The sequence below is a fragment of the Pongo pygmaeus genome, chromosome 23 (genome assembly GCF_028885625.2).
Source record: "Pongo pygmaeus isolate AG05252 chromosome 23, NHGRI_mPonPyg2-v2.0_pri, whole genome shotgun sequence".
Lineage (NCBI taxonomy): Eukaryota > Metazoa > Chordata > Mammalia > Primates > Hominidae > Pongo > Pongo pygmaeus.
The window spans coordinates 38,961,402-38,977,894 of record NC_085931.1 but is presented as its reverse complement, the minus strand read 5'-3'; the positions used below and the strand labels follow the sequence as shown (position 1 = coordinate 38,977,894).

At 40.9% G+C, this 16,493-nt stretch overlaps 1 protein-coding gene across 4 annotated transcripts in view; it reads left to right on the top strand.

The window, feature by feature from the left end:
* The window catches only part of TTC28 (tetratricopeptide repeat domain 28), a 740,175-nt gene that overhangs the window by 592,376 nt on the left and 131,306 nt on the right, over positions 1-16,493 (top strand). The gene's annotated exons all lie outside the window — the stretch shown is intronic.

Below are 16,493 nucleotides of genomic sequence, written 5' to 3'. Positions count from 1 at the left end.
TGGTGATAATTCTTTTTTTCAAGCAGATCTTTATGAACTACTGCCTATAAGAAGCACATCGTAAAGGAAATATGAATCCTTTTGTTGTTAGCCTACACAGTATTGATCTGTACTGTTTTGTGTTTCCAAAGTTCAAGGTATAAAAGCATTCTTTGTTCTTTTGCCTTTGGCAGCATTGGTGGTAATTACAGTGAGCGATGGCTGGGGGTGTTGCATATTGTGTTTGGGCCTCCATTTCTACAGTTATTACCCGGAGTTGTGATTGGGTCTGCCTTGAGGTTGTGAGCAGGAAGCTGTGTTCATCATCTTTTATCCCTGATGCCCCCTGTAGTACTACAGTAAATGTTTGTTGAAAGAATGATAAAGGCATTTTTAATTAAGTCCAAGCCAACAGAGATTAATAAATCAAGGTATTTTTCACTCTGGAGGACTCAGAGAACCTGATCCTAAGGAGCTAAGCTAAGAAACAGGTTCATACCAACAGTAGCCAGCTGTCTAATGTTGGGTAGATTGTGACCCTTCTTTGTACTTCAATTCTCCATCTGGAAAACAAACGATTAGTAGCTTTGCACCCCTCCAAGTAATACTGTAATGATAAAGGGGAGGCATGAGAGCATGGTGAGCTCTTTGGAGGAATGATATATGTAACACTCAGTCATCATTATCGCCACTATTATTTTTCTAGGGTATGCAATGTATTCAGTTTATTCCTTGAAGAACACAGAAGAAAGCTAGCTGGAGTAGAGAGTTCATGTTGGTGAGACATGGAAAATGAAACTGGTTAGGCAGAGTGAGCCCAGTTTAGAATACATCTTTTCTAAATTGGGGAACCTATAGGACTTTGTCCTAAAAAATTACCTCTACCTTCTACCTCAACTCCAAGTTCTAAGAGCATGAAGTGACAGCCTGAGATAACTGGAGACCCATGACTAGGTCTCAGGTGAGCTATCTAGAGATGATTTGTAAATCACTGGACATAGATAGTGTCTCCCTAAATCCTGCCTTCTCTACCTGTATCTTGCTCACAGAAGCCTTGGTTTATTGCCCAGATGTCATTTAATGCTATTTGAGTGTACTGGTTAAGAGCTTGAACTATAGAATCAGACTTCCTGGGCTTGCCCTTTCTAGATGTGTGACCTACGGCAAGTTCTGTAGCATCTCTGACTCATCTGAAATAATAGGATAATTACAGCATTTAACAAACCACTTGTGAGATTAAATTAACAAATGTAAAATGCCTAGAATAGTGCCTGGCAGATAGGTTTCAATAATTTTAGCTATTAGAATGGATATTATTATATACTGGGAATTGAGCTGAGCACTATATATATTATCATTCTATCATCTAGCTATAAATCTGAGACAGGGATTTGGCTAGCACCCAACCACTTGGAGAATGGGGCCAAACTCCATTGGAGCACAAGCCACATACTTTGTTTTGGGTAAATATTGGGCCTAGATACAGCTTGCTTTCTTTGAGGTCAAACAGGAAAAAAACAAAAAACAAACAACAACAACAACAACAAAGAGATAAGTGAAAAATTGCTACAGAATAAGGGAGAGGCAACAGTGATTCTCAGAAGACAAGCAGACCTTTAAAAATTGCTTGCTGTAAGAATGAAGAGAAAAATGTATAAAAGTTTGGCATCCTTAGTAGGATACAAAAAGACATGAAGTAGAAGTAAAAAATATATTTTTTTCTTTTTTTGGAGATGGCGTCTCGCTCTGTCACCCAGGTTGGAGTGCAGTGGCGTGATCTCAGCTCACTGAAACCTCTGCCTCCCAGGTTCAAGCAATTCTCCTGCCTCAGCCTCCCGAGTAGCTGGGACTACAGGCACACGCCGCCACACCTGGCTAATTTTTTGTATTTTAGTAGAGATGGGTTTTCACCATGTTGCCCAGGCTGGTCTCAAACTCTTGAGCTCAAGCAATCTGCCCACCTTGGCCTCCCAAAATGCTAGGATTACAGGCGTAAGCCACCGCCCCCAGCCAGAAGTAAAAATATTGAGAAGGCAGGTTGATACGGGAGAAAGGGGTTGAATAAAAAAAGATGGATGATAGAAGGAAGATCGTAAGGAACGTAAAATGTAAAGTGTGCAATAAAGGTAGAATTGAGAAGAACTGATACAGTGGGAGGCTGGGTGTGGTGGCTCACGCCTATAATCCCAACATGTTGGGAGGCCGAGGCGGGCGGATCACCTGAGGTCAGGGATTTGAGACCAGCCTGGCCAACATGGTGAAACCCCATTTCTACCAAAAAATACAAAAATTAGCTGGGTGTGGTGGCATGCGCTTGTAGTCCCAGCTACTCAGGAGGCTGAGGCAGGAGAATCACTTGAACCCTGGAGGCGGAGGTTGCAGTGAGCCACGATCATGCCATTGCACTCCAGCCTGGGCACCAGAGTGAGACTCCGTGTCAAAAAAAAAAAAAAAAAAAAAAACCTGAAACAGTGGGAAACTGAATCAGTAGAATACAGAAGAAAAGAACAAAGAGAAGGAAAGGATGGAAAGCATTGATACTGGGCTTGAAGGTCTTCTGTTTCTCATCTTGCTCCCATATTTCAGTGGGCTGATGTGTCGTAAGATGGCTTTTGCTGCCAAGAGAAGTTTGGGCCTGCTCTTCCCGTTGGCTGCCCTTCTTTGGCTCCTTTGTTAGTACCAGAAGATGTGTTTCTTTGTCTACATCCTTCATACCCCATTTCAATAAAATCGCTTGTCCAGTGTAATACAACCAAAAGCCATAACTGGTGTGGTTCTGTGCCAGGACTTCCTAAGAATGGCTTAGGTATTTTTACATGGTGAGAATATTATTAGAAGAGTTACTAAACTAAAACAATTTTTATTCTACAAAACAGCTGTAGACAACAATATAGTGATCATTTTTATTACCTAGAAACTTTGAGAAAATGATTGTATACATCCCTTAAATCTATAACGAATGATCTAAATCTAAGCAAAGACCTAATGGCAAACAGTTGTCATCAAAGTCTTTTTTATTATTATCTGCCTTTAAGAACCTGGTCTTATTATATTTATGTTTTGAAATCAGTGCATATAATATGATTTCAATAATGTAAACAAAACAACCCATACCAAAACAAAATGAAACCACTAGCAACAACAAAACCCAAAAAGATTGTCAGGAACTACTCTAAAATGTTAACAGTGATTATCTTCAGTCACCAGATAAGATAGATACATAGGGATTTTTTCTGTATTTTTTATTATTTTCTACATTGAATCTTTTGACTATAAGAAACAGAAAATCTGGCTTACAATGGCTTAAACAAATAAGGGCTTATTTTTCTCACAAAACAATAATTGTGAGGCACCTGACATTGGTTCAGAGGTTTGAGGATAATAAAACCAATTTCTCTGCAGTCCTCTTGGCCTTTCTTATATTCTCGCCTCTTATGCCTCATGGTCACATCATTGCTGCTGAAGCTCCAAACCTCGTGACTCATTCGAATAAGTAAAAGGAATGCTTCTGTATCCCTTTATCAAGAAAGCAGGCTGGGCGTGGTGGTTCACACCTGCAATCCTAGCACTTTGGGAGGCCAAGGACAGCAGATCACTTGAGGTCAGGAGTTCGAGAACAGCCTGGCCAACAGGGTGAAACCCTGTCTCTACTAAAAATACAAAGATTAACTGGGCGTGGTGGCGTGCTTCTGTAATCCCAGCTATTCAGGAGGCTGAGGCAGGAGAATTGCTTGAACCTGGGAGGCGGAGATTGCAGTGAGCCAAGATCGTGCCACTGTATTCCAGCCTGGGCAATAGAGCAAGACTCTGTCTCAAACAAAATAAACAAAACAAAACAAAAACAAAAGCTTACCCTAAAATCCCAAAAAAGTTCTGCTTTTGTCTAATTGATCACAGTAGTGTCACTTGACTAACCCAAGCTGTAAGAAAGGCTGGGAAGGTAAATACTTGGCTTTCTAGCCCCACAGGCAGAGGCAGGCAGGAGAGGAGGAGGAAGCTGAAAATGAATATTGGGTGCACCAGCCTTTGCTGTCTGCCACAAGCATTATTTTTTAATTTAGTATTTTCATAACAGAAATTTTTTAAATTTCAATTTTAATTCAATTTTGAATTTGCTATACAATCTCAATAATTCAAAAGCATGCACAACAACAAAAAAAACTAAAAGAAAGCCACAGAAGCAATAAAGTTGTCTGCTCTAGGTCTTGAGACTAGTGATATTCTGCCTTAGTGTCCTCACTGTTGCTGTAAGTGATCAGAGGGAGAAAAACTGGGTGGTTTCTTTATTTATATATGCATGGAAGAAGTGGTTGACTGGAGATAAGCGTGTAGACAAGCAGGTCTGGCAGAATAGTTAGGCAAAGGAACCCACCCTTCCTGATGTATGTAGTAGGGTTGAGGTTCACTGTGAACCAGCAAATGTCTTGGGAAGCCGAAGTTCAAGTGATTTTCACAGGTTTCTTTAATCCTGTGAGTCTACAGCTCAAATAAAGAGGTAAATGGGGTTTCCGATTTAAAGTGGATTACAAGAGCTTTCTAGGAAAATGTGTTTAAATAGCATCTCTGTGATGTGCATAAGTGAGCCAGCCTCAGGAGCCTCCAATTTCCTATGTAAGTTCCTCTCAATTAAACAGAAACGGAAGAAAAACTGAAAGCAGTAAATGGATTCACAATTTTAATCCCATTTTGCTCTTTTCAGTGTTTTTGAAATTGCCCTAACCAAAAGCCCATATACTAATAGAAAAATGAGCAGAACATGTGAATCACTTGTTTTGATAGCATTATGCTTAATCTAGCTAGAACACTTCACACAATCATAGAGTTTGAATTTTCCATCCAGTGTGAATTTTTAAAAGGAAGCTTTTCAGACCCGATTGCCTTGGGAACGCAGATTTCATAATTTGCTCTCCAGCCTTGCTAAAACATCCATCTGTCTTTGCAATTGAATTTGCAAGGTAAAATCATTTTAAAGGGATGCTCTTTTGACCAGCTCTTCTGCTGTTTCTCCCTTTTCCTGTTCATTTTCGGGGCTTTCTATTTGTCTGGGCAGACCATGCTGTCCTCTTATCCTCCCTGGGCTGAAGGCATGATGCTGCTCTGGGGGATGGGCTTTGTCTTCACCCTGGGTTGCACAGTTGAATTCTGTAGCAGTTACTGTCTCAGACTCTCAGAGAGGCAAAGTAACCTGGGGAAAAAAATGTGCTGCGCTGGGAGGTGGTGGGTGTGAGTTCAGGTCCTAGCTCTGAATCTTAGTGACCACATGGCCTCTGTGAGTGTCTTCAAAAGCAGACCCAGCCACCCTGCCTTTGTCCTAGACTCAAATAAGATAATGAAGGTCCAAGGGCTTTGAAAGCAGATGAGAGCCCTAAAATGTTAAATTTAATTAAGCTCAACAATATAACAAACACTTTTGAATTTTAGGGTATCTGAGGTATATCCAGGTAGACATATTCAGAAAGCAGTTAGATTTATAAGACTACGGCTTAGGAGAGAACTCAGAGCTAGAATTGCCTATTTAGGAGTCACATACTTGGTACTTTGTGCCGTGTTATGAGATCACCAAAAGAGAATTTTATATATTATCATTATTATTATTATTGCTACTACTGTTTTTTATTATTGGGAAGAGTTCCCCTCTCCCTTATTAATAATCATTGTGAAATTAGGAGGAAGCCCATACTTGGGTATTTTTTAATCTGTCTTCTTAATGCATTACATTTCACAGATAAATTGGTGAGGAGGATCAGTCAGTAAATGAGATTTTTAAAGTAAGGTTTTCAGTTTCTCAGTCTTTTGCTTAAATTATTGGATACCAGCCAAAAGACTTCCCAATTAATTAGCTTTGATGATTTATTTTAACAACTTCAGCTGGGTGACAGTACAAAAATGAAGTTGTTTCTTCAGGTTATTAATTAGTAGTGCCAGAGTGTAAAATTACCTCAGAGCATCCAGTGTTACTCAATGTGGTGCTATTGTGGTTTTGGGTGTGATGTCTTTTCATTGTGTAGGATTTTCCCACATGGTGAAGGTTGTTTAGTATCCCTGGCCCCACCCAGACCTGCCAGTGTGGTCTCCCAGATATTTTGACAACCAAAAATGCCCCCACCACATTTGCAAAAGCCCTGTAAGGGCACTTCCTCCCCTACCTACACACTCTGGTACTTAAGGAAATGAGTTCCATCCCCACGTAAGCAGAGCTTCGCTATAATATTCTCAGAGCCCACAATTTTGCACTGTCCTTAGGTGAGATGATCTGGTGTCAAGTTCCCTTTGATACTTACTTAGGAAATATGATGGCATCTAAGACTTACAGTGAGTTGTTTTCTAGCAAAATAATGCTAGAGGGAGTGGCAGTTTTTTATTTTGTTATTTGTAATATTGAGGACTATGGTAATTGAAGCTGTTTGGAATAATACCAGTACCCTAGAAACTTTTTCATTTGATCTTCATAATAGCCTTCTGAGATAGATGAAAACCTGAGGCCAGAAGAAGTATTAATAGTAACTTTCTTAAGAGCACATGACTTGAAGTAGTAGAGCCGGGAATAGGGATCTTCTGATTCTGCTCACAGTGCCTTTCAACCATAAAGCACTGTGCCACATAACTGGCAATTCTGGATTATTAAATCTTGTAGAATAAGACCCATGAAACAAATTGCAGAGCTTAGGCAGCAAAGTTGAGAAATGGCAGGCTCAGGGGATACACCAATTACCAAGGCAAAGTCAGCTGAGCATGCAACAGATATAAAATTTTTTGATTGCTTGCTTGTTTGTAACTTGTTTCAATCCATAAAGGATTTATTTAACTTCTAATATCAAATGATGATATAATAGAAATAGAAAATCAAGATCAAAGAGCCCAAACATGCAGCATATAAGGGCTAATATAGTTGTCATAGTAGAGTTTCATATTTAAGTCAGAGCTTCTTGGTGGCTGAAGGAAAGAAAGAAATATAGTCATGTGTCATTTAACAATAGGCATACATTCTGAGATGCATCATTCGGCAATTTCTTCATTGCATGAACATCAGAGTGCACTTACACAAACCTGGATAGGATAGCCTACTACACACCTAGGCTACGTGGTATATAGCCAACTGCTCCTAGGCTACAAACTTGTATAGGAGGGTACTGTACTGAAATGTTTAACACAATGATAAATATTTGTGTATCTAAACATAGAGAAGGTATGCTAAAAATATGGTATTATAATCTTATGGGACCACTGTTGTATCTACAGTCTGTCATTGACTGAGTGTCTGTCCGTGACTATACATAATTCTTTTTTTTTTTTTTCTTTTGAGATGTAGTCTTGCTCTGTCACCCAGGCTGAAGTGCAGTGGCATGATCTCGGCTTGCTGCAATCTCCGCCTCCTGGGTTCAACTGATTCTCCCACCTCAGCCTCCTGAGTAGCTGGGATTACAGGTGCATGCCACCATGCCCAGCTGATTTTTGTATTTTTAGTAGAGACGGGGTTTCACCATGTTGGCCAGGTTGGTCTTGAACTCCTGACCTCAGGTGATCCACCCGCCTTGGCCTCCCAAAGTGCTGGGATTACAAGTGTGAGCCACCGCTCCCAGCCCATAATTCTTTTTTTAATTTAATTTTGTATTTTTATGGGTACATAGTAGGTGTATATAATTATAGGTTACATGAGATATTTTGATACAAGCATATAATGTGTAATAATCACCATGGGGCAAATGGGGTACTTGTCCCCTCAAGTATTTATCCTTTGTGTTACAAATAATCCAATTATACTCTTTTAGTTATTTTTAAATATACAATTAAATTATTATTGGCTACAGTCACGTTGTTGTGCTATCAACTACTATACTAGATTTTATTCATTCTATTTTTTTCATAATTGTTATTATTCAAAAGATGGGAGCCTAGCATTCCTCAGGGAAAGGGTAGCTGAATTCTAAAAGAAATTTCTCAAGAGAGAACTTAAATAGGGGGATTCTGGTGACAAAATGTATGGTATCAATAAAATTTTACAGCAAAGATTGTAATAGACTTCAGTGTGCTTTTTCTAACAGCAATCTTTAATCAAAAGCAAATTAACTAACCCGAGGGCACCATGATAACCCACAATTCTGTGTGGGTCCAAGGTAATTTGGTTCAAGTTTATAGGTTTTTGTGGTCTCCCTAGATCCAGGGCTAGAATTTAGAGTATCCAGACGCATGGATGGCTCAAAAGCTCCTTGGGAAACTCCTGTTAATAGACGTCTGTCTCACACAGACTTTGTTAGGATATGATTTGTAACCGTAGGCTGTGACAAGGGCTGGGAGGGTTTATATTGGAGGGCACATCTATCAGGATGTGCTAGGTGCTAATAGAGTAACAGCCCATAAATCTTAGTGGCTTAATACAACAAAGTATTATATTCATACAAAGCCTACCACAGGTCCCTGCAATCCTTAGGGGCAACACACTAATCTAGGCCTGCCACGGCTCCATCTTCCTATAGTTGTACCATCTGGAATACAATACATAGCTTCTGCAGTTGATGAGACAGAGGAAGAGAGAGCATGGAATACTGCACTTCAGCTCTTCAACGCTTCTGTCTGGAAGTAACATAATCATTTCTCATTACTTTTCACTGGATAAAGCAAGTCACTTGCCATGCCTAACTTCTCACGAGTGGGAAATACATACCTGAACGTGGAAGAGAACCAGATAGCAGGGAGCATTGGTAAAGTCTACCTCAGATGGGCAAGAAAGGTAATCCAAGCCAAGTGAATAGGATACTCACAGGCAGAAGAGGCAGGGTAGGGTTGAGCAGAAGGGAGTATGGGACTGCTCTGTGGCTGGCATAGGAAGACTGGGTTGGGGCTGAATCAGGAAAGCCCATAAATTCCACTTGACTACACTTTGTAGGCTAGAGAGACCCTCAGAAGGTGCTCCAAGGAGATGGTACTGGTTCAGCTTTCAGGGTCTTAGCTCAAGGGAGGAGCAGAAGCAGCTGTCTCAGCATTTCAGTGATTCTATCCCATGCCTCTAAACAAATGTTTTTTTCATACTGAAGCTAACTCCTTGTAACATTCCCTGCATTGCTAACTTATGAGGCTGCCTCCCACCTCTTATTGTGATCCAGAATGAAAACCAGGCACACTCTGCCTTTTCCAAACAGTGACTAATGGCGGGGCTTGGCCAGGCAGGCCCAGCATATTTTTCACTCTGCTCCGGGCTTCCCACCAAGTCTCTCCCAGTGGCCCGGCCATAGCCGTTAGAGATGACTGTGCCTAGCACTTCCTACCTCATCATCTATCACCAGCACCCGTCTCCAGCCACCTCCTTTTTAATAGGTTTAATTATTGCTTCCCTTAGTTCATGGCACAGTTAATCTTCCCCACTGCCTCAGGATTGACAGTGGCACAGGCCCAGGGAATCTCTGAGCTATTCACCTGTAGTCTTCGTCTTTACCTATCCAAGGGAAGTGGGAAGGAGGGCTATGCATGAAGGCAGTGAATATTTGTGGGTTCCAGTGGGCTCGTCACCGCTCATTCAGCCCAAGCCTTTGGGATGGTGGTGGGAGGGGACTGCAGAGGAACTGACCGTGCTCCCAGTCAGCATCAGGGGGAGTCTTGAGGGGTGAGGGTGAGCAATAGAACCTATTTCTCTGCATTTGGAGAAATAAATGTATAGCAAATAAATAATACATTTAAACTCTAAAATATAGTCTCTACAAAAATACTACATTTTATTTCCTCCAAAGTTGGTTTAAAAGGTAGATAGCATCCAATGGAGTGTGCTTATAGGAGGGAGAGGTGGTACAGAGATTTCCCAGCCTTATTATAGCAGGCTCCTCAGAGTTGAAACAGAAGGGAAGGGCAATTGGGATCTGGGACAGAAGTGCCACCGAACTCTCAATGTCACTGAAGACATCCTAAACTGCTGTTGAAGCAAAAGAAGATAACAGGCTCGTAACTTCACTTATCCTTCAAGGGACAGGCTGAGCCTGGTGGGTTTAGTAGAAAAAGGAGACAGATGTAATTAAGTTAAAGGATGGCAGAATAGACGTGCGATAGCCCAAGAGTTCTCCAGAGGTGATGCCCACACAGATTACATCTGCATCCTCCTACTACATTTCTTAATCTTTTAGGATTTTCTTGTATCTAATGTGTACTTCTCTGCTCTCTAGATACAGATTTAGCCAGGCCATCAATCTGTTCATATGTAGCTGCTAAGAGCTTGGTTTGCCACAGCAGTATACTAATGTTAATAAAGAAGAAATTGGCACATGATGCAAATATTTGTGTATATGGTGAGGGAAAGGAAATGGGCACAGAATCATGCCTATCTTTTACTGGACGACATTTCCAGATGAGGGGAGAAGGTAAAAGAGTGTGGACTAAGCTGGGTATGGTGGTGTGTGCCTATAGTCCCAGCTACTTGGGAGGCTGAGGTGGGAGGATCACTTGAGCCCAGGAGGTCACGGCTGTAATGAGCTGTGATTGTGCCACTGGACTTCAGCCCGGGTCACAGGCTGGAGTGCAAAACTCTGTCTCTTAAAAAATAAAAAAAGCGTGGAGTATGGACTTCTGAGTCAGAAAAACCTGGGTTTTAGTACCAATCCTGCCACTTAGAGCCTTGTTGGCCTGAGTAAGCTCTTGAACCTTTTGGGGCTCTGAGACCACAGTATCAACCTTGTTTTGGGGCATGAATGAGATCATGGAGTAGAGAGCCAGGCACAGAGAGGTTCTCAAGAAAAGCTTACCTATCAGGAAGTTGCTTGTAGCTGAAGTCAAATGATACATATTTTTGGAATTACCTGCATTTAAAAATATCTGTATTGGCCTGTCATGTTGGCTTACCCCTGCAATCCCAGTGCTTTAGGAGGCCAAAGCAGGAAGATAACTTGAGCCCAAGAGTTTGAGACTAGCCTGGGCAACATAGTGAGATCCCACATCTACAAAAATTAATTAATTAAACATTAGCCGGACACAGTGATACACAGCTGTAGTCCCAGCTACACGGGATGCTGAGGCAGGAGGATCTCTTGAGCCTGGGCGATTGCGGCTGCAGTGAGCCATGATCATGCCACTGCACTCCAGCATAGGTGACAGAGTGAGACCCTGTCTCAAAAAAAAAAAAAAAAAAAAAAAAAAAAATCTATACCTTTGCTGTCCATCACTGGCAAAAGTAATGGAGATTTGTCTCCAGGTGCATATTAATAAATAGTCACTTGCAAGTGTGTTAGATAAGACATCCAATTGGTTGCACTTCTAACACAGAGCACTTTGCTCTCATGCCTTTGATTCTAGCCATCTGTTTACTAACCAGGTCTGTCACCTCCTACTCACTCTCAGCTTTGCAATATTTTAAGTACAATATAGAAGAACTTATATGTGAAAACTTGCGAAGGAGAAGGTTCAGGGAACCTGAAGATATCTAGGGTTAGAATTATGGGTCCTATGGAAAACCTGGGACCACTTCTCCCAATGAGGAGGAGGATTGGAAGGAACACTTGGGAGTACACAGCACTTTTCTGTGAAGCAGATTTTCTCAGCCATTTTAGCCATTTCTCAGCCATTTGGCTCTTTGATAGACAAAATATCAACCTATCCTTTAAGATCATTTGAAATGAAATCAAGGCAATAGAACAAAGTGCTGTGTAGTTTTCAGTCTCTACATGTTCTTTTTCCAGCCTGGAAAAGGATATGGAGGCTGGTGCAGCTACAGAGGCTGTTGACCAACCCAATTTCTTTCTACTGTTGTCCCATAGACATAAAAGTGGACTTAAACATCCACGTCAGGACTTAGATGCAAGGAACAGTTTCCTGATCCAAAAAGATTATAGAAGAATATATGCAGTGCAAACTTTTATGTATACCTTTATTATTTAATTTTCCATTATTGAAATGTTCATGAACACACAGGTAGAGAAAATGGTATAATGAACTCCCACATACTCATAACCCATTTTTCCACATTTTGCTGATCTTGTTTCATCTATTTTCATAAACACACACACACAATTTTTAAAGGAAATCATAGACACCATGTTGTTTCATGTGAAAATGCTTCTATAAATATTTCTAATGGAAGAGAACTTTATAAAGCATAGCCACTGTCCTCTGTCACACCCAGCAAGACTAATAAGAGTTACTTCATGTCTCCAGCTTGTGCTGAAAGCAGAGATGGGCTGGTCCTGCTGAGGGCAGTGGGTCTGAGAGTCCTTGCCTCAGTTAGGCCACTAACTCACTTCCTCTCACTGGAGACAAATCTCCATTACTTTTGCCAGGTCACATCATTTAGAAAGTGAACCCGTGGGAGGCCCTTTTCCAGTTCCCAAATCTTATGTTGCCTCTGAGAATAGATGGTGATTTGAGTAGGATGGAGTAGAAAACAATTTGTTTGAAAGTAGAGGAAAAAATAGATCATCTCTTAAAGCCCCATTTGGGTTGTGTGCTATTAATAATCATGACTGTAATACTTTCAATACATGAGAAGACCACTTCCATTGTTTGTGGCGGTACACCGAGGCCCCTACCTCCACAAAATTCATAAGAGAAAAGGCAGCCAGAACTGCATTCTATGTTTAGTAATTTTTCTGCTTGGCTTGTGCAGTTCACACCTCCCTTGGTCTTTGCTGGTAATGGCTAATAATAACAGCAAAATGTATTGAGCACTTACTATGTCTGAGGCACTTAGGCCAGCCTCTGCTGAGCATGATCGCATTGGCCCTCACAACAGCCCTTTGAAGTAGCTATTATTATTCCCATGGCAGTGACCATTCTTGACCCATAGGTGGAGACCTGCTGTGACGATGTATAAATTCATAACCACGTGTCCTTTCTCCACACACCCTCATGTGAACTCAGCTTTGTGAGGATCTTCTGCCCCACTAATCTTCATTTAATTCCCCTCCCTGCAGCACGTTGTCACCTAGCACGCCCCTGCTGACAGGCCCTCTGTAAGTCTTCATCTGAATGACAGCCCTGGAAAATCAAGCTGTGGTCTCGAAAGGGAAGGGGGATCTGCAGATTATCTCCTCAGCATGTGCAGTCACTCTGCTGGCAGCTCTGGGGCCGCTTTTATGTTGCCTCAACAAAGAGAAAGGCTGCCAAGACTGTGTCATGTTCCATTCAGAATTCCCCAGGCTGGCAGTGGCTGGGACAGTAGAGACACAGGGAGGATGAAGAATTCCCAGTTCGGCCCCATCCATCTCTTCTTACTCTTGTCTGTGTGAGGAAGCCTTTGAGAGTCTTCTTATGATTCTTTACAGGCCCTTGGAAAAGTAAGATAAGGAGGACAGGAGAAGAACAGGAGAGTGCATAGGGAAGCTGGCTGGAGATCAGATCATTTTGCCATAACCAGCAGGCAGTTTCTTTCACAAATCATTGAACCCTGGGTAGCCATTATCATCCCAACTGCTCCCTATTAACTAGCCCAGACTCTTAAGGTCGTGAGAGTCAGAGAGACAGAATTCCTTTCCTTTTTCTCACTCTCTAAATACTGGTCATACTATGTTTAGATACCGTGCTTTTGTTTACAAAGTATATTGATACATACTATTATGTTTCTCAAGCTATGTCTTTGAAATGATTATAATCTGACCTTATTAGTGAGAAAACAAAAATTGCCAAAATATTTTCAATTTAAAAAAATAACAAAGGCTCAGAGGTATTGACTGTCTCAAAGACACTCAGCTGAATGAGGTGGGAGCCAGGCTTGTAAACAGTACTTCTGGCTTAGAGTCCTGTGCCTTTTCTATTATATTGTGCCTTTCTGATGCTTAGCCAGTTTCCTGTAGGATGAGGTAAGTCCCACCCTGCAGGAGAGTGGGGAGCATCCAAGGAGACCTATCTTTGGTGGTGATGGGCCATATAGGAAAGCCAAGCTTCCTTCAGTTGCCTCCAGTTGCCTCTCACCACTTGCTTCCTCTTACCCCCATCTTAGCAAACAAGTGATTATATTGGCTTAAGAAAATCATTGCAATAAAATCCAAAAGCTGTGAGGGAAAAAAAAATCACTGTAAAGGCATGATTGTGGGAGAAAGTGCTCCAAGGGAGATTTGGGCACTCCTACTGCCCTCCCCAGCTCCGGCTCTGTTCATAATTATTGACTCATGGCTGGGCAGATATTTTGACCCTAATTTAAAAAATACGGAAACTGAGGAGAGAGGGAGTAAATGAGGAGAGAGGGAGAAATGTAAAAAAAAAAAATTTCTTCTGAGGAAACCTGGAAATTTGAAATGTGAAATTTTTCTCTTTAGATAAAAGTGGTTTAGGACCACATGTTAAATTCAGGTCTTTAGAACTGAAACGTTTCTGTCACTAATAATTTTTCAGCATTAAGAGGGTTCTAGGTGATGCTAAGGTATTATTTCCTCTCAGGAAGCTTAGATTTTCTAACCTTGAGACAGATTCGGAAAAACTCTGATCCTTCCAGCAAGGATCCTGGTGACATCTCTAACCCAGGGAAGTGACCAGACCCAGTCCCCAGGAATGTTACTTTCTTATTGGATTGGAGTCAAAAAATACTGTTTTTAAACCAAGGGTTATATGTTTGTCATAGAAAAAAAATTAAAATACATGTAAGTAAAAAGAAAAAAAACTACAATTCTACCACCCAAATATTACTATTCTTAACCTTTAAATACATTTTATGCTATATGTTTAAATATAAACATGTATGTCTATACACAATGCTACTAAAGTATGTATTAAAATGTACTGTTTTGTGATCATATAACCCCTTAATATATTGTAAATTTCTTCCTATGTCAATAAACTTAACTTTTTTTTTTTTTTTTTTTTTTTTTTTAAAGGCAGGGTCTTACTCTGTCACCCAGGCTGGAGAGCAGTGGTGCGATCATGGCCTACTGCAGCCTCGAACTTCTGAGCTCAAATGATCCTCCTACCTCAGCCTCCCAAGTAGCTGGGACTACAGGCTTGCACCACCATGCCCCCCTAATTTTTTAATTTTTGGTAGAGACAAGGTCTTGTTATGTTACCCAAGCTTCTCTTGAACTCCTAAGCTTAAGCGATCCTCTTGCCTCAGCCTTCCAAAGTGACGGGTTATAGGTGTGAGCCACCACGCCCAGCCCCTCACCATTTTTAATGTCACCATGTTTATTCCGTTGTATAAATGTACCATGATTTATGTAGTTATTTTTAAATTATGAAATATTTTACTCATAAAAAATATACAGAAGAATTACCATGGCTTATTTCATTTCCAGCACCTCAAGAATTTCCTTTCCTGGAAGGGAATAATTTCAATAACTAATATTGCAATTTCACTCTGCAGTTTTACAGTGCTCTTGCACATACATTATTTCATTTGATCCTCAGTATCACCTCCTAAGGTTGGTGTTATATTTATTATTTTTCTCATTTTATCGATGAGAAAATATATGAACTATAGATGAACTACATAAAACTCAAAAAGACTAAATGATTTACCCTAAGTCCAGTTAAGTCAAAGAGATGGCTGGGTCCCAGGACTAGATGTGACTCTTGTGGCAGGGCAGATCTCCACAGCATGCAAGGGAGGAGTCAGGACCAGCAGAGTGGCCCCCACAGACTCACCCTGCACTGCACCCCCGCTCCTACCCTGCCCTGACTTCAGCCTTGATCATGCATACTGTCTGCCTTTTCACTCAGTGTGCTCTCTGGGGGCAGAGACTTCTGTCTTCATTCTTCTCTCTACCCCTGCTGCCCACCACAAGTTCTGATACAATAAATGCCCAGCTAATGTCTGCTGGATAAGTGAATGAATAAATAAAGAGTGTCAGAGAGATACACAAATTGGGAGGCTAGGTTTTCACAGCTTTCTTTCTCAGAGCCTCTATTTTTAGTTCAGATGTTTTAACAGAACACATCTTGGCATTTTCGACTTTTGGGGCTTCTGTAGGTTTTAGTCACCACTGGAAAGCTCACAGACTGATGCATGGAAAAGCATGTTCAAAACCAAAGGCAAGGAGAAACCTGTTTGCATACTAGCTTCTCTCCACCTTTTCTAGTGGTGGCCCTCACTCTAGCCCCAACTGGGATGGACGAAGCTCTCCTTAAAGCCAGCTCCCAAGTTACCAGTATGCTGTCCCTCATTTGAAACCACTTTATAGTTATGATATGTATGATGTAACTCATTTTTTTAAACTGCTTGTTAAAACAATAGTTTAGCTTAGCAGCTATAATATGGTTCATGAGGTTTGTTTGGAGCACTGTTATTGTTGATTGTAAAAGCAGTATAGCAGAATTATAAGAGATTTTAGAACAAAAATTACCGAAATTCCACTGCCTAACAAGGCAACTATTTTTGTTTTTGTATAACCCCGTCAAAAGCTTGTCCATATGTATGGACATACTTACTTTCCTAGTTATTGTCATGGGAGCATGCAGCATTTTTTCCTGATTTTTCCAGTTAATATGATTACAAGAACATTGTTTCCCATTTTTCAGTATAGACTTCATAATTATCTTTTTAATGACTGCATAATCCTCTACTGAGTTGATATACCAAAATGTACTTATACAATCCCCCAGTGTTTCACATTTAA